The sequence below is a fragment of the Pteronotus mesoamericanus genome, unplaced genomic scaffold, assembly GCF_021234165.1.
Source record: "Pteronotus mesoamericanus isolate MK-2021 breed Mesoamerican mustached bat unplaced genomic scaffold, CSHL_Meso_final scaffold_85, whole genome shotgun sequence".
Lineage (NCBI taxonomy): Eukaryota > Metazoa > Chordata > Mammalia > Chiroptera > Mormoopidae > Pteronotus > Pteronotus mesoamericanus.
Genome location: NW_026555329.1, coordinates 31,468,581 through 31,492,801, shown reverse-complemented (window position 1 = coordinate 31,492,801; position 24,221 = coordinate 31,468,581).

Sequence of the window (24,221 nt, the reverse complement as noted above, 5' to 3'; positions counted from 1 at the left end):
GTCTTAGACAAATAGCCGATACCAACAGCAAAACAACTCTCCAAACCCCACCTGTTCCTTGGAGCTACCACCATGTTTCTTTCCTCTTGATGAAAGTACTGCCTGCTATTACTGTCTTTGCTGATTCCCCTCCAGTTACTCTTCCTACGGCAGCCTGTCTTCTGAACCCACGCCTGACATTGGATCTCTGGGAACAGATTATGCAGTCCAAGAATTCTAGACAAAAATGTTTTCAGAACGTGCTCTCTCTCAGAAGACACGCTGGTGTGGAACTGAAAAAGACTGATTAAGCAGATTGAGAAGGTAGCCTTCAGTGTGCATCTTACCGAGGCCTCAGAAGTCCTGTGTGGAGCACGAGAAGTTTCCATTTGAAACAAGGGGGCTGGACCTTGAAATCCCCATGTCAGACAGTTTCTGGCCTGCGCTGCCTTGTGCAGGGCCACGCTCTGAAACTGAGCGCTACTGCCTGTGGTAGATGCCAATTCCTGGCTGAGGAATGAAGCATTTGGCCCTACACAAGGGTTCAGGGTGGAGTTCCATAGTATTAGCTATGTCTTCGCTTTGAGGGACACACAGCTACTTCTTAAGTAATTTATCCCTCTCAGGGAAAAGTTTTGCTGGGATTCTGGTTTTTCTGGTTTGCTGAGGGAAATTATGAAAAAGGAGGGGTTGGAATAAAATATAGCCTTGCTGCTGCACCTGATCTTGAAACTACAATTGATACTATCTCCCTCCTCTACCACTCGTTTTAGATTACCCTTTCCGTCAGCTAACACCTCTGCTGTTGAGGCTGTTTGCCTGGTCACAGTGCCATTCCCAGGCTGTGGCTGTCGACTTTTCCAAATACTGTTAAAACGAAGCAGAGCAGTACCACAGACATCCCCGGGGATCGTCTGGGGACCTAACATTCTCCCCTCACCTGCAAAGGCTGTCCGGTGCCCTGCCTTCTCCTGAAATGGGATCAATCACTCCTGCTGGGATGGGAGCTCCTTTCCTCCCCTGCCGGACTCTCGGCATGAGGTCCCGGAACTCTGAGTGACAGTACTAAAGTTCAATGGTCCTGTCCCTGGGAACCAATATCTCTAAACCTGTAGAAGCTAAAACTATGTGAAGATGGGTGGAAACCACAGATTCACTCCAAGTAGATCATTGGAAGTGATGGTAATCAGAGTCATTCTTATTTTAACTCGTGGTTCTCAAATCCCTGAATGCTACCTGTGCGGAACATAGCTACATAGAACAACAATTGATTTAGGCCGTATGTGACACCCTGGGACCCTGGAAGGTGGTGCCATTCTCATAGGGTGTCCTCTCTAAGCTGGCACCTCAGCTGTGCTTTTAAGAGGCCAACCCATCTCTATCAGGCGGATTGGTTCTGGGTAGTGCAGTAACGCAATAGGACCCGTGGATCCCTGATCTTCTGCTGCGGGGTGGGCGTGCGGCCGGCGAGTGTGGGGCAAGGGCAGCACCTAGGGTGCAGCATGGAAGGGATCCCTCAGTCTCAGGGCTGTGGCACTTATCTTGGGCCACATCTCTTTCCATATAAGATGGCTCATCAGGTCCCAAGGGGAGCTCTGCTCATCAGGAGAATTTCTTACTAACTGCTGTGTTTCAGGGTCAGCCTGGAGTTTCTTGCGCTGCACAAACGTCTGTTTTTAGCTTGCACCTACCATACCAGTTGACCCATCTATTAATCCTGCTTCTCCATTTTTCGCCTCTGTAAATGCCATGAGGAGCTTTCTGTGAGGCAGTGGGAACGAGCTGGGGAGAAGTGCCACCTAACAGGGGTGGATGACTGGCGACATGAGTCACATGCTTGTGTAGTTTTCATATGCTTTCTGGTTCTGCTCATGCTCAGTTTCAGATTTACCACTTCCATCTTGCAATGGATTGCCGCTGGGTCTTCCACTGCTTGGTGATTGCAGCTCATGAAGGAAACTCTGGTCATGCAGGCACCTGATGGTCCAGGATAAGCTGCTCTTTCCTACTGGGATTGTTGTAAAACCCATCTTGTATCATGTGAGATTGCACCCTATCAATAAACTCTCTCTATTCAATTTTATGTTAGATCCCCCTTGATCTAACATCCTCAGGATCCAGTCATAGACACATGCTCCTGCCTCTTGCCAATACATATTACTCCCATCTTGCAGCTCCATTAGTAGACCAGCACATACCTACTGAGCTGGGCTTGGATTTGACCTTTAATATGGTAGCCAGCAGGGGAAGTACCAGTAGATGCTAAAGATGAGCAAACATCCTATTGTGAGTCATACAAGACCTCTAAGTCATACAAGACCTCTGAGTCATACGAGACCTCTGCATAATCCTCATGCAAATAAAACCATCACTAGCTTTCAGTAAGAGGAATGGGCCATGTTTTCATGCTCAGTAGCTTCATGGGACTCTGAGAATTCAAGGAGCTCAACAGCATCTACTCTTTTCCAGTTGGGGTTGCACCATGGTATAGAACTTTCAGAGCTGAGAATGTAACCTCTTTTAAGGTCCCCTATTCCTACAACTAAATTGTGAGTCTGATCCTCTCCTCTCTCTGCCTTTTGACGGCAGGAGGTTAGGGTTTTTAGAAAACATGCTAAAGAGGCCCTCTGACTCTCAGATTTTGCTTCTAATTGGTGATTTATCACTTTGAGACCTTCTTTATCTCTCTTCAGTGATGCTCAGCAATAACCACCCAATTTAAGAAGGTGCTTTAACCCATTTCTTGCAAGTGCTAGAGACAGTCCATCAGTCAGCACATCCTTCTCCACTGGTGTCTTATCCTACTTCATCATCAGTGAAGGTTTCAGCAATGGCACTGTCTCAACATGCCAGGTGCTACCCATGCTTTAACTACTGCTGCTGGCTGAGCAGTGAGAGATCTAGCTCCAAGACCCAATTTCGAATACACCTTGGAGGACCCCGTCCAGTACCAACTATCTTAGAATGCATTTCCTGAAATGAACTCTGATATGAGAATTGTGAGCAGAAAAGTTATTGATCTCAGCAAAACCTATGAGAGCTATGAAATTGAGATTTCCCTTCAGAATTTCTCTAAATTGAGACAAGGGTTCTTTGTATTCTCACATCAGGACGTAGTTGGTCATTAGCCATCCCTGGAGGAAGATGTAATTCTGAATAAAGCAGTTCCCTGTGGCTGAGTACAACTCCCACTGAGGGGCACAGCTGAGAAATAATAACCACGGGCATTTGGAGCAGGTAGGGGACGAACGTGATGAATGGGCCCCGAGGTGGAGATCTGGATGGAGAACTTCATTGCTTTTTGCAGGGCCACTAAAACTATGCCTGATTTGTTGTTCAGATCAATGAACATCTTTTCAATTTTAACTTGACTTCATCTCAACATTAGATTCTATGGGCACCAATCTTTTTTTGAAATATTCTTTCTCTGGCTTCCTACAAATTATTTCCTTAACACCAGAATCTGTTGATTTCCCTATCTGGCCCCTGCTCAGTCTTTAAAGAGAAAAGTTCTCTTTCTCTACCTAGTCCTTAGCAGTTGGTTTCCTCAGGATTCTGTCCAAAGCTCTTATAATCTCCAGCTAGAGTCACTGCTGATCTGAAAAATCAAGATATTGGGGCTGGGTATGCTCCTACTCTAAACAGAATAATTTAATTTTGTTTTTATATTAGCCTTCTTAGTACATTGTTTCTTTTATTTTTTTTTAAAGACTTAAGAAAGCAAAGAAGTTAAAGCAAATGTTTGTCATGCTCAATAATCAATGGACATTTAGGTTGTTTCTGATATTTTGAGATTAAAAACAATGCTGTAATGGATCAGAGTAGATACAATTTAAATTTTGGTAGGTATCATCAAACTGCCTTCTATGAAAGTTATGACAGTTTATACCTTCACCAAGAGCACATGAGAACACCAGCTTTCCCAAACCAACTGCAGCATGGTGCACTGTCAAACATTTTTGGTGTCTGAGAAAATAAAATAAAAATTTGTATGTTATTGTATTTCAATTTCTGAGTGAGGGGGAACATCTTTCCATATTTAAAAAATTATATTTATTTTTTGATGAATGACATTAATATCCTTTGCTTATATTAATTGGGTCATTGATTTTCCTGTAAATTTCAAAACTCTTTTAAAGCTACTTATTCCTATAATTATCTGCTTTACAATTTTTGTTTTGCAATTTTGTCTTTTATCCTGACTGCATGAATCATATGTGAGCCTTGTAGTTATATTTTATATTTGTATAGATGACTTGGTCTTTCTTCTGGTCTCACATAAATTATTTTGTATTTTCTTCTAGTCCTATGTTTCATATTCTACATTTATACTTTTGATCGTTTTAGGATTTTAAAAATAATAAAGGCAGGAGGGAAGGATCTTCTTAGATTTTCTTAACATCTTTTATTTTAAAAAACCTATTATTTCCTCACTTTATCACATATGTTCTCATCATACTGTAAATTAACATAATTCTAAATCTATTTCTGGCATCTCTCTTTCATGCCTTAGTCTTTGTGAATAATCCTTCCTTGTCATACCTAACTCATTAAAACTGTGTAACTATTTAAATAATTCTATCATTATATATGTGATAACTATATAATTAATAACTATATATGTAAATGATCACATTGGCTTACCACCCCTTGTTTATGTTTATTTTTCAAAAATTTCTTAGGATCACACAATGACTTAGTATGCAAAGGTTAATGGAACAATGTTCTACCTCCATTGCAGCAACTAGTCCAAAAGGAGTAAGTGACATCTATTTTCTCCTTCTTTTATCACCAGTTTTATACTTTTCTCACCTTGGCTAGAACTTAAGTCTATGTGGCTTGCTTCATTAGGGTTTGGAGCTCTCAGTTGCTTTAATACTTCCAGTTTGGATTTATTGCAATTTTTCATTAGACTCTTCAGTAAGCATGAAAAGAGATGCTCTGGTGAACCCCTGCGTTCTAGATACACTCCTGCGTTTCCATATTGTGTTGCAGCAACCCTTGCTTATGGTATTCAGGATCCCTTCCCATGATATAACTTTTTCCTTTGCTTACTGTTTCATCAAAAAAAAAAAAAAAAAAGAAGGAGGAAAGGAAGGAAGAAAGGAACGAAAAGAAAAGAAAAGAAAAAAAGAAAAAACATTACAAAAAACAAACTCATAGAAAAAGAGATCAGATTTATGGTCACCATAGGTGAGGCATTGAAGGAGGGGGAACTGAAGGAAGGTGGTCAAAGTAACAAACTTCCAATTATAAGATAAATAAGTAGTAGGGAGGCAATATACAACATAATGGCTGCAGTTAACATTGTTGTATGGTATACATGAAAGTTGCTAAGAAAGTATATCCTAAGAGATGTCATCACAAAAACAAACAGCAAATTTTTTCTTTTTCTTTTTTTTGGGGGTCTATATAAGATAATGGATTAACCAAATTTATGGCAATCATTTCACAATATATCTAGGTCAAGTCATTATGCTGTACCCCTTAAATTTATACAGTGCTATATGTCAATTACATGTATCTCGATAAAACTGGAAAATGAAAATTAAGAAAAATATACACTTTAAACATTCTTTTCCATGCAGCTATTTAGGAAAAAAGTTAATTAACATAATATGAATCATAAAGATCCAACTTTTCCAAGGCAACTTTGATTTTCAATCAAGCTACACAAATCTCCTCAGGGGCAACGGAAAACCATGGTCTGATCACCTGCTTTAAAGTATGAGGGCCAGGAGAAAGAGAGCAAGCATTGTGAAAGCAAAATAAATTATCCTAATAATTTATCGTGCCCTATTTGAGCACATACACAGACACACTCTTTTAGCAGTTTACTTCCAATACTTCTGTAGTCGTATAGTACAAACTGAGTCATCCAATGTGCTCTTCATTGACCTTTCACATTTCTGTGACCCACATTAGTCAGCAGTGATGATTAATTAGCACTGGTCCGTTTGCTCCCGTGCTGTGTCTTTCAGTCCTTCCATCAGCACGAGCCATTGCGCTTTGTGCCAGGGCGCTCTGTGCCGCGTCCACTGGCCTCTGAGTTATTCAATATTATCCTCTGCCCCTTCCAGGCCATGTACCTTCTGTTCGTCAAACTTGCACTCCACAGGATGCATTTCTCCATCTGGGCCTTACTGACAACGTTTCTGTTACCCTTTTACAAGGTCTTTTTGTTCTATGTTACTCTCATTTCTTTATAGCTCTACAATATGGTTACTGATCAGGATTACAACATATTTCTGTAATCCTAACATAAAACTTCTAACATCCATTTTGATGTGGCCATCACACAAATTTTGAACACAAGGCTAAAGATTATATAATAAGCTTTTAGTTAAAATGAACTTCCTATTTCTTTTGTACATTTGCACTCCAGCTATGGTGATGAGTGTGTATGTGTGTGTAATGTGTAGTGGAAGCAAAGATTTAATGAAAGATTTGAAATGGTGTCTCAACTGGGTAAGATAGTTTACCCCTCAAACCTTAAAATGCCTTAATTAGATCCCAGGATTAACTCATCTTATTATGAACTGGGGTGTTCAAATTCCTGTCACATTCAAAGTACCAAGGTAAATCTGCATTTTAGAAGTGTTTTCTTCCCCCTAAACTAGTTGTAAGCATTCACTTGATTGATTGGATACATTTTCTAAATCAAAGCTACTAATCTAAAAGATCCAGATAGAAATTAACCTTTTCAAATGCATAGTCTATGACTGGGCTAAGTACTGTGAGTTATTCAAAATAGTCTGAGGTCTTTGCATCTGCACAAAGACATAAAAGGTAAAGTTAAGTATGTAAAAATAAAACTCCAAATGTCATAAGGTAGTACATTTTTCAGACAAATGCTATAGACAATAAAAACTCTCTGTTGAAACTTGACAGGAATCAGAAATCATGTGAGCAGGTATACAGTAGGCCTTTTATTTTGTTTTCTTTCTGCAGACTATTTTTATTGGTACTATACTTAAAACTTAGGGCTGCAATTGAGAATACTTTTAAAAAGAAATGGCCAAAAAGAAAGGACTGGGAGAACAGGGGTACATGTAAAGAAAAGCAAGAGAAAGAAACAAAAAAGGGAGCTAAAGGAATATAAAAACAGATTATAGAGAATGTCACCCGTACGTGACATACTACTGAGTTGCACCCAAGACGCAGACCTCAGCACGCCCTCTGGAACGGGAGAGAACTTGGAGTTTTAAATGAAAATCAAATCCATGTGAGTGTATTACTTAACTTACCTTAGTCTCATTTTTCGTTTTTGTAAAGAAACAGTCTGACCCCAATGATCACCAAGATTCCTTTTAGCTTTAAAATACGAAAATTCTAGGAAAGGTCACACTCTAAGCCAGGTGGCCGCTGGGCAATGCAAGTATGTGTTTACATTCCAAACATGTTTCAGAAGCACCCTGCAGAGTTTGAAAAGGCCCTCAAATTTGTCCATCAAAATCCTTAAATATGAGCTGCTCTTTAGTATTTGTAAAAGTGTTCTTTTCTTCTTTTGTAAGAGACCTCTGTCTAAAAATGCCATCTGGGACATATTCACCTCAAGTTTTTTTGTAGCGTGGAAACACTGTTGAACACTAACTGCCTAGAATGAGTACAAATCTATCCAATGGTCAGTAACTGACACCAAAACCCTAAATCACTTTAAGCTTGGAGGAGACATATGTGCTGGGATGGGTCCCAATCAATTCGTCTGTTTCAGTTGAACTCCAGAGTGAATTAAGGCTTAAGCCAATTCTTAATAAATACACCAGATTTTAGCATCTGGAAGGAAGCTGATCCAAAACAAATTATATGATCCATAGAGTTTGTAGCTCTGATGTGGTCATCTGATTCCTGAGCAGTGACCATACCCTGGGTGAGTAGGGTGAACTTTTAACCCAACGAATGACAATTTAGTAAACAACAGCTGCACAGGCCTTTCACCAGTGGAACTATAAAAACTCAAATAAAATGAATTATGTTTACAGTGATATTAGCACTTCAAAAATGACTATTTCTTTTAGTCTACAGAAAACAGCAAGGTCTGCAGCAATCACACAATTCAGCAATTCCTTAGGAGATAAACCATGCCTAGGAAAGGCAGATAGAATTAAATGCCTTTCCTTGTGCTCAAATGTCTATTTACTTTTATCTTTAGCTCTACAATATTTAGAATCTTTTCTAAGGAAAGGAAGAATCTGTCACGAATGATTTTGTTAACAATGTGGCTTATGCTATAATTTATGACTAATTAAAATGGGACTGAAAACTGCATAATGGTGTCACAAATTAACACACTCCCATTTAGATCCCCCCAGGGCTTCTTGACTCCACAGGGTGTGCCCTAATCCTGTAGCCCTAAGCACTTCTAGGTGGTTATTGATTGAATCTACAGATTCAGTTACCGCGAATGACAGTATGCGGTCAGTCCCTTAATTACTTAATGCAGTCTCCGTGGGCCAGGACAATAGGCACATTAAAACAGGTGGTGTAAATTTAGCGGGAATGGGCCTCGTTAAGACAATTTTTATAAAAGCTACTCTACCCAATTGGGAGGTATCTCAAATTCAGTTAGGCAAAGTGTTCCAATGAAAATGATGCATTATCCTAAAAGCCATTTGGTGATGTTATCTGTTGTGTATAAAATGACCAAAGGAAAAAATTAAATTGATAACTAGACTGTAATTGTCTGTATATTGGAGTGTGGATATGCAGGGTAGTATATTGCCTTGCAGCAAGCTTCTTTTAAAACTGGAATGAATAGGAAAAAATGATGATATCTAATTCCTAATCAGAGTCCACTGGATTGTTATTATGGATTCTCTTTTTGTCCTAAACATCTCTGAGGCACAACTAAATGTACTGTGTAATCCTCAAGGCATGAAATCAGTTAAACCATCAATTAAACCACATTATATCGTCTGTTAGTTTCCCTCTAGTTTTCATACTTTATTATTCTATGAAATAATTTTGCTTGTCATTTTTGTTGTTGTTTTTGGTTGAAGCTGATTTGCTGTTTGGTCCAAAAACATTGTAAGGAAGAAGCCAATGATGAAGACTTGGGAGAAACTCCTGAGCTCAGGCCCTCAATGGGGGAAAAATAAGGTCTTCAGTTTTAAGATTTCTTTTTCAAGATTGCTAAACAATGCATGATTAATTGAAAGTTATGTGTATTTTCTTACTGATTCTTCATTTTATGCTAGTTGATGATACATGCATTTTCACTAGGTCCTTAGCCCAACAATGTTTGGTGTATTTTGAATGACAAGGTCAGAGCCCAGAACTAAAATTCCGTGCTATATGTTATTCAATATACTGTCCATTACTTTTATAGTCTTATTAGCCAAGGAGTTAGAAAGTATAATATACTCTATTATCATAGTTAGACTTCATATTCATTCTGTGGTATGTGAAGGAGATAAAAGGAAGGGATATGTCTACGTGTTGCCTCTCTCTGAAGTCTATTTTTCACCTTTCTTCTAACTTAAATCACAACATTAGTTTTAGAAATAACAACTATTTAAAAACATTAGTCTTAGGAATACAGATATTTCCTTAGAATACCCATAATTTAGGAAATATTGTCTTAAAAATCACAGATGATTATCATAAAGATCTATTCTGTAAGTTCCCTTATGTCTTCTAAAGATTTTATTTATTTATTTTTAGAGAGAGAGGAGGGGAGGGAGAAAAAGTGGGAGGGAAACATCAATATGTGAGAGAAACATCGATTGGTTGCCTCTCCCTTACCCCCAACTGGGAACCTGGCTTGCAACCCAGGCATCTTCCCTGACCTGGAATTGAATGGTGAACTTTTGGTTTGCAGAATGACACCCAACCCACTGAGCCACACCAGTCAAGGCTCCCTTATTTTTTAATTAAAAAGTTATAAATATACTGTCCTTTTACCCCCCCTCAAAACTAGTTAAATGAGGTTAATTTTTCTGCTCCCTTCCTTTTGCAATTCACACCTATTTAAAAAAATAATAATTTCCTATAGATATAAAAGGCCAAAGACATTTAGAACACTGACCTATAATCTAATGTTGGGGGAGCAAACTCAAAATTAACTATGAAACAGATAAATGCAACGGAAGATTTTATAGAGACAGAAAGTTCTATAGAAAATTATAGAGTCAATATTCTTTCTCTTCTGTTATTTTCCTTGAGTTATGTTGTCCTCCTTTGTAGCTTCAGCTATCTCTTTGTGGAGAGTCTCTCAGTGGTTCCTACTGCCAGGTCTCAACACAATCAGGTGAATCTCTTCCTAGTTTGGTATTTGCTGACTTCATATTGATAGACATGATAGTAGTATATATACCATGAAAATAAGCAGATGTTACACATCAGGACTTTTTATTTTTCCTTCTGTATAGACAGTTGATAAAACTTTGACTATTGTATCACTAGTCTTAATCTTATCCTAAGTCAGGTTAAGTGTTGGTGAAAATAATTTTTACTTTTTTCCTAGGGTTTTTAAAGCAAGCACACAGAAAATCATATTAATGTAATGAGTCATTGCTATAAAAAGTATACAAAATTAAGTCCCTGAGAAAAAGTTATTCATATATTACTACAAAAGAAACAAGTAATTGTATGCAAAGAAAAAGTGCATGTTTTTCAGCTTTAACTGTTCCAACTGAAGACTGTTTCAAATTGTTGACAAAGAAAATAAACACTGGTTTTATTGTGAAGAATGGGAAGAAAAGAAAAATAAATGTTCTCTTCTCCAAATTGTACCTTCATCCTCTCATACATCAATTATAAATATGAACTAGGTCTCGCCATTCAAAGTATGGTTGGTGGACCATCAACTTGGGCATCTCCTAGGTGCCTGTTAAAAATCCAGAACCTCCAGACTAATCCTAGACCTAGTCAATAAAAAGCTACCTTTTAACGATGTTCAGAGGTGATTACTATACACATTGAAATTTAAGAAGCACTGGAGTTGAGGAGATGGGAGCATGGAAGAGGTAGGAAAAGGAAAGAGCTTGGAGGAGGGTAAGAGAATGTGGGGTTAGGACAGAGGCTCTAACCCCTCTGTTAGAAAAAGAATTCAGCTTCAGGCCATGTGTTGGCTTCTCTAAAAAGGAGAGGTGCTATAGTGGACAAACTGGGGATTTTTTTGATGACTTTTTTTAGATGACTCTTCTATCCCCAACACCTGTGGTTGATTACCTCACTCCCAGCACCTGTTTAAAAAGACAGTGATGCTGACAAGATAATTGTCAATTACTGCTGAGAAAACTGGAGAAAGTTGTCATTGTGACCCTGAGGGTGAAGCTTTTCATTTTTTTCACCATGTAGAAAATGCAGAGTAAGGAAAAGCATGTTCGCCTGTCATTTTGGCACCATTTTACACCAAGGCCATGTGTAGATGAGCAAAGCCAAATGAGACTGACCCAAAAAATCTGGTCTCGTTAGACAGTGCAGTTGAACAGCAGCCAGGCAACAAACTGGAATCCCAGAAATTCAAGCTCTTACTTACTTGATGCTGACAGCCAAGAAGAATAATTTTTTGGCCTTGTGTGCACTTTTTTGCACTATATAACCATATTTCTAAGTCATATATATATATATAGATATAGATATATATCTATATATATATCTCTATATGAAAAAAATACTGCATTGAGAAATAGAAAACCTGGCTTAGTTATAAAAAATGTGTGACCTCTTACAGGTCTCAGTTTTCTCTTCTGAAAAATGGTTGCATAGCTGCTATTGGGATCACCTGGTTTTTCCACTTATCCTCATACTCTTCACCACAGAATAATCTGATCTGTAAGAGCCATTTATCTCAAAAAAATTTGCTTCCTTGCTCCAGCTGTTTCAGTGTGTCCTGACAACCTGTTCGTTTTGTCTTTTGGGTTCTTAAGCCCTACATTTGTTACATTTGTCAGAAAGAGTTTTTTGAACCAAATTGTGCATAGACATTGTCAATAATTCTACACATGAGCCGTATTTTAACTTAATTGTAAGCATTGATTCTTCTTGTGATAAAAGTGATATCCTGAGACATTACAATCATTGGTATGATTGATATAGTTGATAGTTACTAGATATTCTGATATGATGAAGTCACATTATCTGCAGAGGCAAACATCCATAAACAGGAACACAGAGCTGCAAGTCCTCTTTTATAGATATTACTCAAATATTTCCTGCTAAAAATTATCGCCAACATTAAAGATTGCTTGAGTTTCATAGAGCACCTATGGGGATTCATAATTTAATAAGACATCATAGTTTAGAATATTCAAACTATTAACTCTCTTATTAATATTAAATGTCTTAATGTTATTAGGCCTTGGTTTCATCATCTATAAAAAGGTAAATAATAGTACATAGTTTCTAGGTTTGAAAATGAGAATTAAACTAGATAATGCATATGAATGACAATGCCTGGCAATTGGTAAGCACCCCATTAATGTTAGCTGTAATGCTGTTATTATTATTATTACTTTTTAATGAAAATCTACAGCACAAGTTGGCAATATTTCAAACCATTCAATAATTATTCAACTAACCCAACCGAAGATATCAAGGGCCTTCTAAGTTTTGACACACCTAGTCTGGGTGTACTCACTGATTTATTGAGAGAAGAAAAATATTCATTATTCTTCCACCACTTTAATCTTATTGACTCCTAACAGTACCTTCTTGCTTCAAATTCCTTTGAGAAACAGCCAGCGCATTCATCTATCAATGAAAATAAATGTGTCTCATCTCTCCCTTCTTAAATATATTGCTCTCAAAGACAAATAGCAGAGCCCACTATTTCAGTATTCACTCCATTTTCTTATGCATACATCTATCTCTATCTCTGCTGTTCCATAACTTCTACTCAGAATCCATCAGTAGATTCTTTTTGCACATTCATTATGTTCCCTCTTCTATACCTATGGAAATCTTCTTCTTCCTCCACTTTAACCTCTATGAATTCCATGCTTCACAGTCCATTCCAAGATCCCTCTGCAGCATGAAACCTTCCTTGATTACTACAGTGAGGTCTCCCTTCTCTCAACTCTTACTCCTTGGGAGGCATAGGATAAAAAGTAAATGTGGCTTTCAGTCCTAGCCTGGCAACTTGCTAGCTGTGAAGCACTAAGCTTGTTTTTCCATATATAAACTGTGTATGTCAGTGTGTACCAAATAGGCATTGCTATGGGAATTAGATGAACTTGTGTGAATAAATAGGACTTACATAGCTAACAGAACACTAGTAGAACAAAGTAGATACTTTAATCATGTTCTCTTATTGCCCTTGTAATATAGTCAACAATTTGACTCTACTAAGAGTCATCTTTTATTAACAAATATTTTGTATTTGTCTTGGCTTTCCCTTGGAGAATGAAATGGTGTTATTTAGTTTTTCTGTGAAGGTGGAGGGTATTTGTTGGTGAGTTTTAGTGAGTGTTCTACTTACCATAATAAAGCCTATGGATTATCAAACCAATAACTGTTTATGTTCTGGAATCTATATTATAGTACCTATTATTAATGATTCCTTATTCATTAGATATGAGAGTTTAAAAGGATTTGCTATATGCTATCAAAAAAAGGACTCACATGTTTATTAAACATTTATTATACAGTCAGCAATATCTTAGATGGTAGTAATAAAAAGTAATTGAAATAGTAAGCTCACACCATAGCTGGCAAGAGACAAAAATAACAGATTAAATGCAATAAAAAGAGTGAATGCTCTAATATAGTATGGATAAGCAAAAAGGAATAAACCAACCTAGGGAAGTAAGAGAAATATTAACAAAATTGTGCTTTTTTCCTAAATGAAACTATTTCAAGGAAGCCTGCAAAAAAGTTTTCATTATTTCTCCTGACAAAGTAAAAAAAGAAAACAAGTGCTGACAATCTTTAAGATGCTAAGCACCCTTCATCCTGTTTTCTGGTGTAAATGTTTTGCTTCCTTCCTCTCCCAACCCTTCCCCTTTCCCCACTTCCCCGCTTCCCCCTTCCCCACTTCCCCGCTTCCCCCTCCTCCCCTCCCTTCTCCCCTCCCTTCTCCCCTCCCCTCTTCCATTCCTCCCTTCCTCCCTTCATTCCAGAAATGGTGTGTTTAATGATAAAGCTTAGCATGTCCCAGCACCGGGCATGCCCTGGAATCAAAGCAGCAGGGACAGGTAGGTGACCCCCAGAGTACCTCATTTGGCAAAGAAGATAAGGAAAGTGACCAACAAACGGAAGAGCTCCATGGCACCAGACATGGCAAAGCCCAGAATGGCACAGAACAGCTGCTGCTTGTGAGATGGGTTTCTGGCATAGCCAGTAATTAAACTCCCCGACGCTGTTCCAATTCTGGCCGCTGAGCCAGCCACACTCACTATGGGAGCTCCCTTACCAATAAACTTGGCTGCTGTGTCCGTGTCCTGGGAGACGGCACTGGTCTGGCGCTCCCGTCTGGCCACATGGAGCCGCAGCCCTGTGGGAAGGCTGGAGGTTTGGGTGGGGGCAGTGGTAGGGATGGAGCAGGACTATTCTCTTTCGGGAGAGGTGAAGATATGAATCAGTTGTTTATCCATTTTTTTCTTCCTCAGATTCATGTTTCATAAGTATTGTTATCCACAGCACCCATAATTATTCTGTTTCTGAGAAGGTACCTGGATTCACCTTCATTTTCAAAGCCTCGATGCCAGCTTAAGGGAGTCAGTCCAGTGACCATATTTCTAAAAACACTTAGTTTCCCCTTTCACATGGCAGAGAAAAGCAGTAATCTGGGGGAGAGTCTTTTGTGAGGAACCTAATAGCCCTGGAATCACTGCTTCCATGTTGACCCCATTCCCCTAATTAAAGATTTGACATAAACTGCATTGTAATTTCACTTTTCGGAAAAAGGATGTTTCACCGTTCTTTAAGCAGTCCTAGGTTGCTTAGACAGCTTGTTTCTAAGTGCAAGATGAAAGCACATCCCTCCTAGTAAATTAAATCAGGATTAAGTAACAGGGCCATTAAGGCAGCTGGTCTTTGCAAATTGTTGGCCTATTAACCATGTTGCATTATGTTTTCAGTGCGATTATTTATTGTGCACTCTCATCCATGAAGGCTGTTTGCATCCTCAGTTATTTGCGGCCACGGTCCATGTGACCCCAGCCTATCCGAAAGCATCCACACGGCGTTGCCTTTAATGGCTCTACGATTTTTATCCATGACTGTTTTGGTTCTCAGTATTGAAACTGAAGCCACTTCCTCCTCTGAGTGTTACTCTTCTGACGGTTCTGCAGGTGCTGCCTGAGGCCACCTCTAGGTCTCTCTTCAAGCGGCTGCTTTTCCCTTCTGCTGTGCTCCGCCCCAACAATTCTCCCTCAATCTCTGGGAATGAGGACTCTCTCAGATTACCCCTTTCATCTATTTCAAAAGAACACTGGAGGAGGGATCTATTACCAGTTGATTATACCTCCATTGAATGGAAGTCAATACTTAAATCTACCACAGTTAATGCATACTTTTTAAAATATGCCTTGGTCTCCTAGTAGATATTTCTGTTTCCTTTGCATTCTTATTCTCAGAGGTCCTCTGAAATACAGCCAGGAATATTATGTATTGAATGTAACTTACTCCTATGACATCATTGGCCTCTAAAGACTTTTGTAACCCTGAGAATCAAACCTGAATTTCTCACCCTGGTCATCAGGACCCAAGTGCCTGCCTTGGATTCTCTGCTTTTTGGATCCTGTCTCATACTTGTCTTCTTTCTCCTCTCTCACTTAGGTCCAGACGCACAGATTTCCTTTTCTTTCCCTCAAGTCTGCCAGAACTGTCTTCACCCTAGGACCTTTTACTGAATTCTCCATCTTCCCCTAAAGCACTTTTCTCCTGATATTTGCATGATTTCCTTACTTTAAATTTCTTCATAGCATGTATCTCAACCTATTATGTGATAATTTGCTTGTTTTTTTTCCTTGTCTTCCCCTCAATAAAGTAGGCTTTGCAACAACAAGGAAATTGCTTTTGTTCCCTACTATAACCTCAATACTTAAAATAAAGCCAGGCACATAGTAAATGCTCAATAAGTATTTGGTGTAAGAATTGCTTTATATTTATTTCTTTTTTTAAATTTTTAAATCGTGTTTATTCTATTGCAGTTGTCTCAATTTTTCCCCCTTTGCCCTCCTCCACCCACCCCACCCCGCCCCCCTCTCCCACATTCAATTCCCACTCTGTTGCATGTCTGTGGGTCATTCATACATGTTCTTTCTTTATTTCTTCCTCTTTCTTCCCACCATTGTCCTCCTTCGCCATCCCCTTTGGTCACTTTCAGTCTGCTCCATGTTTCCTTGCCTGTGGTTTATTTTGTTCATTAGTTTATTTCGTTGAATAGATTTCACTTATACATGAGATCTTATGGTATTTGTCTTTCACTGACTGATTTCACTTAACATAATATTCTCCAGTTCCATCCATGTTGTTGCAAAAGGTAGGATTTCTTTCTCTTCCTTTTTCTTTCTTTCTTTTCTTTCTTTCTTTCTAATGCAGATTGGTTTTACTTATTTTTTTTAATGTCAATATCTATTACAAAATATTAAAAAATTTAAATCCATTGTAAAGTTCTCAGAGTTTAAAACAACATGATACCAGCACAGAAATAATCATGTAGATCAATGAAATAAAATGAGCATTCTAGAAACAAATGTATGTATCTTTCTAACAATGTAATATATGATTAAATTGATATTTCGGATCAATGGGGAAAATAAGGCTTATTCAACAAATAAGGTACATGGACCACTATTACTTGAAATAAAACAAATATAGAGCCCGATTTCACACATTATAGAACAAATATTCAGGTGAGTTAAACATCAGTATGTAAAATCTAAGGAGTTTGAGGCAAAAACACAAAATAATATTCTTCTTACTCTGAAGTAACATATTCAAACCCAGAAGCTATAAAGTAAAATACTGACAATAGAACTATATTAAACATTTAAGACTATGCAGTAATATTCATGGAAAAAAGTTAAAGGACAAGTAATAGAATAAGAAAGTATTTGCAACACATCTATAAAGGGGTTATGGTGTAAGAATTTATAAATGATATTCCCAGCAGCAAAAGCATAGCAATAAAATAGCCAATATTATCTGATGTTGATTGTACCTCAGGTAAGTTTTAAGCACTCTACATGAATTATCTCAATCCTGACAGTCCCTTGAGATTGATATTATCACAATGAGCTTTGACCTGATAAGCTATTGTAGATAGCAGTAATTGAGGAAGTAAAATCCAGGCATTCTGTCTCCATGGCCTGAAATAGATGTTACCTAGTGTCCTATAAATCATACTACAAAGGTTGCTGTATTGGAATATTTTAATAGTGGATATTCCTTAGTGAGATTCCCAATAATTAAGGAAAATGCTTAAAGTTTGGAGCTAAACTCCTTATATTTCATGTTTTGGAGCCTTTAGAAAGTTATGTAACTCAGGGAAAGTCTCTAAATGCATCAGACTTTCAGTTTGTCCTTTTCAAAGGAGATTTATACCATCTACTTCAGAAGATCCTGGGAAGGAAGCAGATATGTATAGTGTGCATGCTTATACAGCAACATTCACAGAAAATGATGAATAAATGGCTGTTTTTTGAGGAGGACGCTAGTGGTAGTTCTAATGGTGCTATAGCTGTTGATGCTGTGATTCGCTTGTCTCGGGCATGATTACCATGCGTGGAAGGTTGGCTGCCAGGACAGAACCGACAGGAGGCTGCAGTATAAGGATACTGAGGAGCCTCATGAAAAAGGTCAATTTTGTAACACAGTAAATGACAGTTAACATCCAGGATGAATTAATCTAAGCTCCAGAAGAGCCAGCTTCTCACAGTAAATACAATGTTACCAAGTGAATGGAAAATAATTCGATTTGAGAAAAGAAAGAGACAGCTATTGATTTAGGAAAGTAAAAGTTCAGGGTTAGCCCTGACCTGGTGGCTCTGTCGGCTGGAGCATCATCCCGTACTCCAAAAAAGGTTGCAGGTTAGATCCCCAGACAAGGTGCATATGGAAGCCAACCAATCAATGTTTCTCCCACATCAATGTCTCTCTCTCTCTCTCTCCCTCCCTCTCTCTTTCAAATCAATAAAAACATATCCTCGGGTGAGGAATAAAAAAAGTTTAGGGTTAAAAATGAAAACCCACAAGGTGCATAACAGTCTAATGATCATCAGACTGTCTGCTGGCCAGTGTCAGGAAGATACGGAAATTGGAAAATAATAAAGAGAAACTGTTACTGGAAGTTCTGGATGAAGCAGAAGAGTTTTATAATAATAGCATGTCATATGAGTATAAACTAAACAAATATTATCTTAAGCATGTGGCAGAAATGTTATACACATTTTATACGTAAATATGATCCCAACCCTTGCAACAGCTATATGAGGTGAATAACATTATTATCCTCATTTTTCAGATGAGGCACACAATAGGCAAAGAGAGGTTAAGTAACTTTCCTAAGGCCACTCAGTAAGCAAGTGGTTTCTGGGAGTCTGTATCACAAATGATTATCCTGGGAAACCATGGAGGTGGCTCTACTGATCCAGAGGACGCATTGAAGACAGGACTTGAAATATTGGCACAAGTATTGAGAAGAATGCGGGTTTCCAAACATTTTTTAAAAATAAAATGATAAGAGAACACAAACAAATTGTCGGCTAATTAAAATAAATTTCGGTGATAAGGATGTTACATATATTCTTTAAAAAGTATTTAAATATTTCAGTAGGAGCACTGTAATGAAATTTCTTCCATTCTCATCTAATTATATAAGCACATTTGCTCATGCTTATTAGAAATAGTGTTTTGTTGAGCCTTGTTTCATTCTGTCAAGTAAGATTCATCTGTAGGTAATTTAATTAACCCAAGAAAAAGAAGATTCACCTATCTCATTACATGAATTTTCATTTAAGATTTGACTTTTTCTGTTTAATGATTTTCAAAATTTGGTATATGTATGGTTTTTAGCCAAATTTTGGCAATTTATAATTTTAATTCAATCTAAAAGAAAAATATTAATACTCAGAGTCTGATAGTTACGGGATATTTTAAATGGAAATTAAGCAAATATGCATACTTTTTGTTGCAGAGTTGTATGAAAAGTAGTTAATGTTTTTAAAACATAAAACATATTATGATAAATTTTTGTGAGCAAGTAGAAGAGAGATATGAATCAGAGAAATAGAAATAATATAAAATTTGTTAGATAAGACCTTTTTTGTTATTAACTAAAAATATAATAGTGGGTACCAAATTTATGTATTTTGATTCCATTGTTGTCATTTTATAAAGCAAAAATAATAATATATTGTGGTGTCCAAAATATGTATAACAATAAAATAGATAGAAAGAAGAGAGTAAAAGGTGAGAAAAAGAATTTGGATTATACAGTTGTAATATTCTTACATTGTTTTAAAAATAGCATAAACTTTGAAGTTAGACCATGGTTACTTAAATATAACTAGTGTAATAACTACAGAAATCACTAACAATAGCTCAAAAATATAACTAAATGATAATACACAAGAAAAATGAGATAGAAAAAAAATGCAGAATTTACCCATCAAAAGGCAGAAAAGAAATGGTATAAATATGAAATAAATTACAAGATGAAAGAGCTAACCTGAATTATATTGATAATTACCTCAACTGTAAATTAACTTAACAACCAAATAAAAGGCATGTATTTTCAGCCTGGATTAAATAAATAGAACCCAATTGTGTTTTTAAATGATATACTTAAGATACAGCAAATATATAATTTGAGTAAAAATGAGCATACTATGATGTGGCCCCATTGTGCACTAAGTAGATTTTGAAAAATATAGTGCCAAAAAATTTATAATGTCAAGGAGATCAAGTTTTTTAAGAAAAATTACAGTACTCAGTGTGTGTACCTTTAAAACTTCTATACACATGAGAGAAAACTTAGCATAAATAAGTAAATAAATAAATGCAAGACATAGTTTGAGATTTTAACAACTTTCAGGATTTGACAAAGTGGACCCAAGAAAGTGACAGTAAAAATATAAACAATTTGAAAAACATTATCAACCAATAAGCTGACACTTATTGAATGTTACACCTACCAAATACACATGGAATATTTATTAGAATAGACTGTAGGTTTTGTAAGAAGACATGTCTTAATAAATACCGAATGCTTGAAATCATTCACTTTATATCACCTGTCTACCATGCTATTTAATTAGAAGTGAATAGGTATCTGATGATATATCTGAAAATATTCCAAATAACTATTTGGAAATTTATCATCATACCTCTACATAAACCATGGAACAAAAAATAAATAAAGCAATATTTTTTCAATGTCACAATTTATATCATACTGGAAGTTAAATCTGTGGCAACTAATTAAACACAGAATAAAATATCTAGATGTTAACTTTAGAAATGTGTTAGGGAATATGTAGCTTTTGAAAATTCTCCTGCGAAGTACTTGGGTGGTAAAGGGTGAAACGCACTGCTCAAGCTCAGGGAGGTAGGTAACGAATAATCCGTGCAGTCAGAGACCATTGCAGTTAAGGGTGGATTGTGGAGAAAGGCTGGTGAGCACATAGGGGTTTTGAGTTCTATTTTTCTACCTTATTTGTATATTTGTGTTTTGAGAAGTTTCAGTTCCTGGAGGGGTCAAGAGTGTGTGAGCACACATATACTTCCTAGGAGTTTAGGTAGGAGCAGACCTCAGCTTGTCTTGCAGAAAAATCCCTGTTCCATTAAGTGTTTGGATGTAGTGAAAAGCTCATCTTTTCTAAAAGGACTTTGCATCAGCAACAAGGGACAACTCATTTGACAATATCTGTGAACTGCTGGCAATGTTTAAATAGAAAAATGAGCCCTGGCTGGTGTAGCTCAGTGCATTGAACACTGGCTTGTGAACTGAAAGGTCGCTGGTTTGATCCTCAGCCAGGGCACACGTCTGGGCTGCAGGCCAGGTCCCAATTTGTGGGCGTGTGAGAGGCAATTGATTGATGTATCTTTCACACATTGATGTTTCTCTCCTTCTCTCCCTCCCTTCTCCTCTCTCTAAAAAAATAAATAAATAGAAAACTTATGTCACCATAGATGCCAATATAGACAAGTGACATCAAATATCGGTTGAGTGATTTTGATGCAATCTGAGGTAAAAGAGGGGACACATGCTTAAACACTTGGAAGAAATAATTTTGCTCTCCTAATGGGAAAACAATAGCACACATATTGAACTTTTGCGATGTTCCAGGTACTATAAGAATTCCACATATATTAACTTAATTCTCATAAATGCATATGATATATGTTATAATTCCATTAAGGAAAGCAATTCATCAAGACATATGTAATGCTCCTTGCAGCTACAATGGGAATTTGAAGTAGAGACTGATATTTATTTTGAAATAATAAAAATTGAATATAGCTATTGTGTAGATTAGTTTGTGCATAAGCTGAGGACATGACAAACATATATATGTGTATGCAAAGATATCATTTGGACTTCACTGATTTTCTAGGCTGATGTGGCTTTGGTAGCACTTTCCTCAGTTTTTTGTTTCCCATGCCTCCTTTTCATATCCATGAGTCAAGTTAATTCTCAACTTCAATCTATGATTTACAACTGCCAAATCAACTCAGAAGATACTTCAAAGGTCCAGCTTCTCTGTTTGATGAGCAATGCTCTATTCTGTTTGCAGCTCTGCTCAGAAGCAGAGAAGGGAAGATGATTATATACCCCTCTCCCCTTACATGCATGCACAAACACAAATCAGTAAAACAAAAAAATAAAACAAGAAGGTGTGTTTTTTCTTATATAGAATGGCAGACATAACATTTTGAAAAGACCTAAGAAAATATGAAATTCCTTTTAGCTCTTTGTACCCTTCATGGGCCAAAGATTGTACGTGTCTCACAAAAAATATCCAGAGAAACAATAGGAATAATTTATTATTATATCAATTCTATCATATATCCATTTTTACTTGCAGAAATTATGATGTTTTTGATCTCATAAAATGTTTGGATGGCATTTTTTATGTAAATAATTCAGAGGAAAGGAAAACACTTAAGAAATAGAATTCACCCCGTTTTTGTTCTTGGGGGTTGGGAGGTAATCTAACATAGAATAAACAGTTTTAATGTGTTTGCTATAATGTCATTCTTTAATAGCATTTTATGTAAGTAACACTCAAGCATGGCAACATAATAGCCCTGAGAAATACACAATTCAAACTGAGTGGAAAGTATTATTTTATGAGGTGAATAGACAAATACATTAGTCAGTAGAGTGAAGATGGCATTTTTTTTTTTAAATCTTGGAGTTAGTTCTTCCAGTTCTCAATACCTGTGCACTATGAAAGGAACCTTGTGATGAAAACATAAAAATTGAAATACAGGCCCAAGGCCCCTTAGGAAAAACAATTTATTGGCCATAAAATTCACCAAATAGCACATACATGGAAATTGTTGCAATTGGTTTTGATTTTGCAGAGGGGACTGCATTCTTGTAGAAAAAGGTTATTGGATAAAGGGATGGTATAAATTAAGAAGAGTAAAAATTATTTTCCACAACAGTCTTCCACAGTTTTGTCATCACACATAAAATTCCATGAAATTCTCAATGTCTCTTGTTAAGTAAACACTTTTACTTAGTTAGTCTGCTTATTTTCTTGTCTAGACTAAAGATTTTTATGGGCTTAACTATACTTCCAAACAGAGCTACAGTCTTTCTTGCCTTTAGATAGAAGAATATATATATAGGAAAGTGTCATCTTTTTCTTAAAACTTTTTTTACTTAGACAGGAATTATAGAGCTCCAGAAATGCATTAAAATTAATATAAGGAATACACTGAAATTATTTTAAATTAAGGTTAAGTTTAAATATAAGCAAGGGAGATACTGAGAAAAAAATTGGGGAAATTAGGGAGTAGCACAGAGTCACCAGATTGAAAAGACTTGTTGGGGTAACTTTTAATTTCTGTTGTTTCCTCTTTTTCCACTTCCACTACTACAGGTCACAAGCCCAGGAATAGAAGAAATCTCAAAATCTAAATTTTGACAGGCAAATGCTTTATTCAGTATCAAATTAAATATTAATTATACTAACTACATTTAGCTTATTTTCTTACACAGAGTGAACATTCACTGTAGTGACAGTTTCATCATGCTAAAATCTATTCACAAACCTACACTTTGGAAAAAAGTGCTTTTCTAGGAAATGTTATGTACAATACAAATGGAAAACATACTAAGTCTTTTGAATTGTCAAGTTACAGAAAATAAAACCAATCAACCACCAACATTCAGTATACTTTAACAATGGTTTTAAGAAAGAAAATTTTCTTTACATTTGGCAGTTCTGTTCAAAAAGTATTTCTATAATTTTAAAAGTAATAAATGTCTATACAATTTAATAATGTCCAAAGAAAAAGGCATTAAATAGGACAAATAATATTACAAAACTAAACACCCTTATCATCTATCAGTTTGGGTTTACATGAAGCAAGGGGTCCTGTGAGTTTCCCCTGTCCTCTGACTCTGAAACAGTTGTACTTTCAACTCTGTACACAGAAAAACTTGACCATAAATAGAGAGGATGGTTTTGGCTTTGCACACATTTCTATTGGTGCACATAGAGGAGAGATAAAGAGATTTATTTACACCCTTTATGTAGGCAAATTATTTATATAATAAATTGCTTTAGAGACTACTTCAGAATCATACACGTTTGCAACAATAGCTTTTAATTAATAGCTCTTTTTAAAAAACTAACAATATTTTTGTTGAATTTAACTGCTATTTTTGCCGTTTAAGGCCTCCTCTTAAAATGGCATAATTTACTACCACTTAGATAACTAATCATATTCTTAGATTCTGATTACTGGTTAGATTCATTTTGACAATGATTTTTAGTTCTTGAAGCTTTATATTGTAGTGCTTTAAAAGGTGACGTCTTTACCTTGATTACCTTCTTCATGGATAGTTAACTGCAAATAAAACTTTTGTACTAAATTTTGATTAGGTGTATCATGTGATTTCCGTTTGTATTTGGAAACATAAAAATATCTTAAGTGGTAAATAAAATGAAAGAGCTATGTTTATGACTTTAAAAAAATACGAAAGTAGGAAGATGTGTTCATGTTATTTAATGTTACTATTATTTGGAGTGAAAAAACCCTTAATATTAAATTATTCTAATAATATAACTCAAACATACAACTAGAGTATAATTATTTTATTCATCACAAAAATT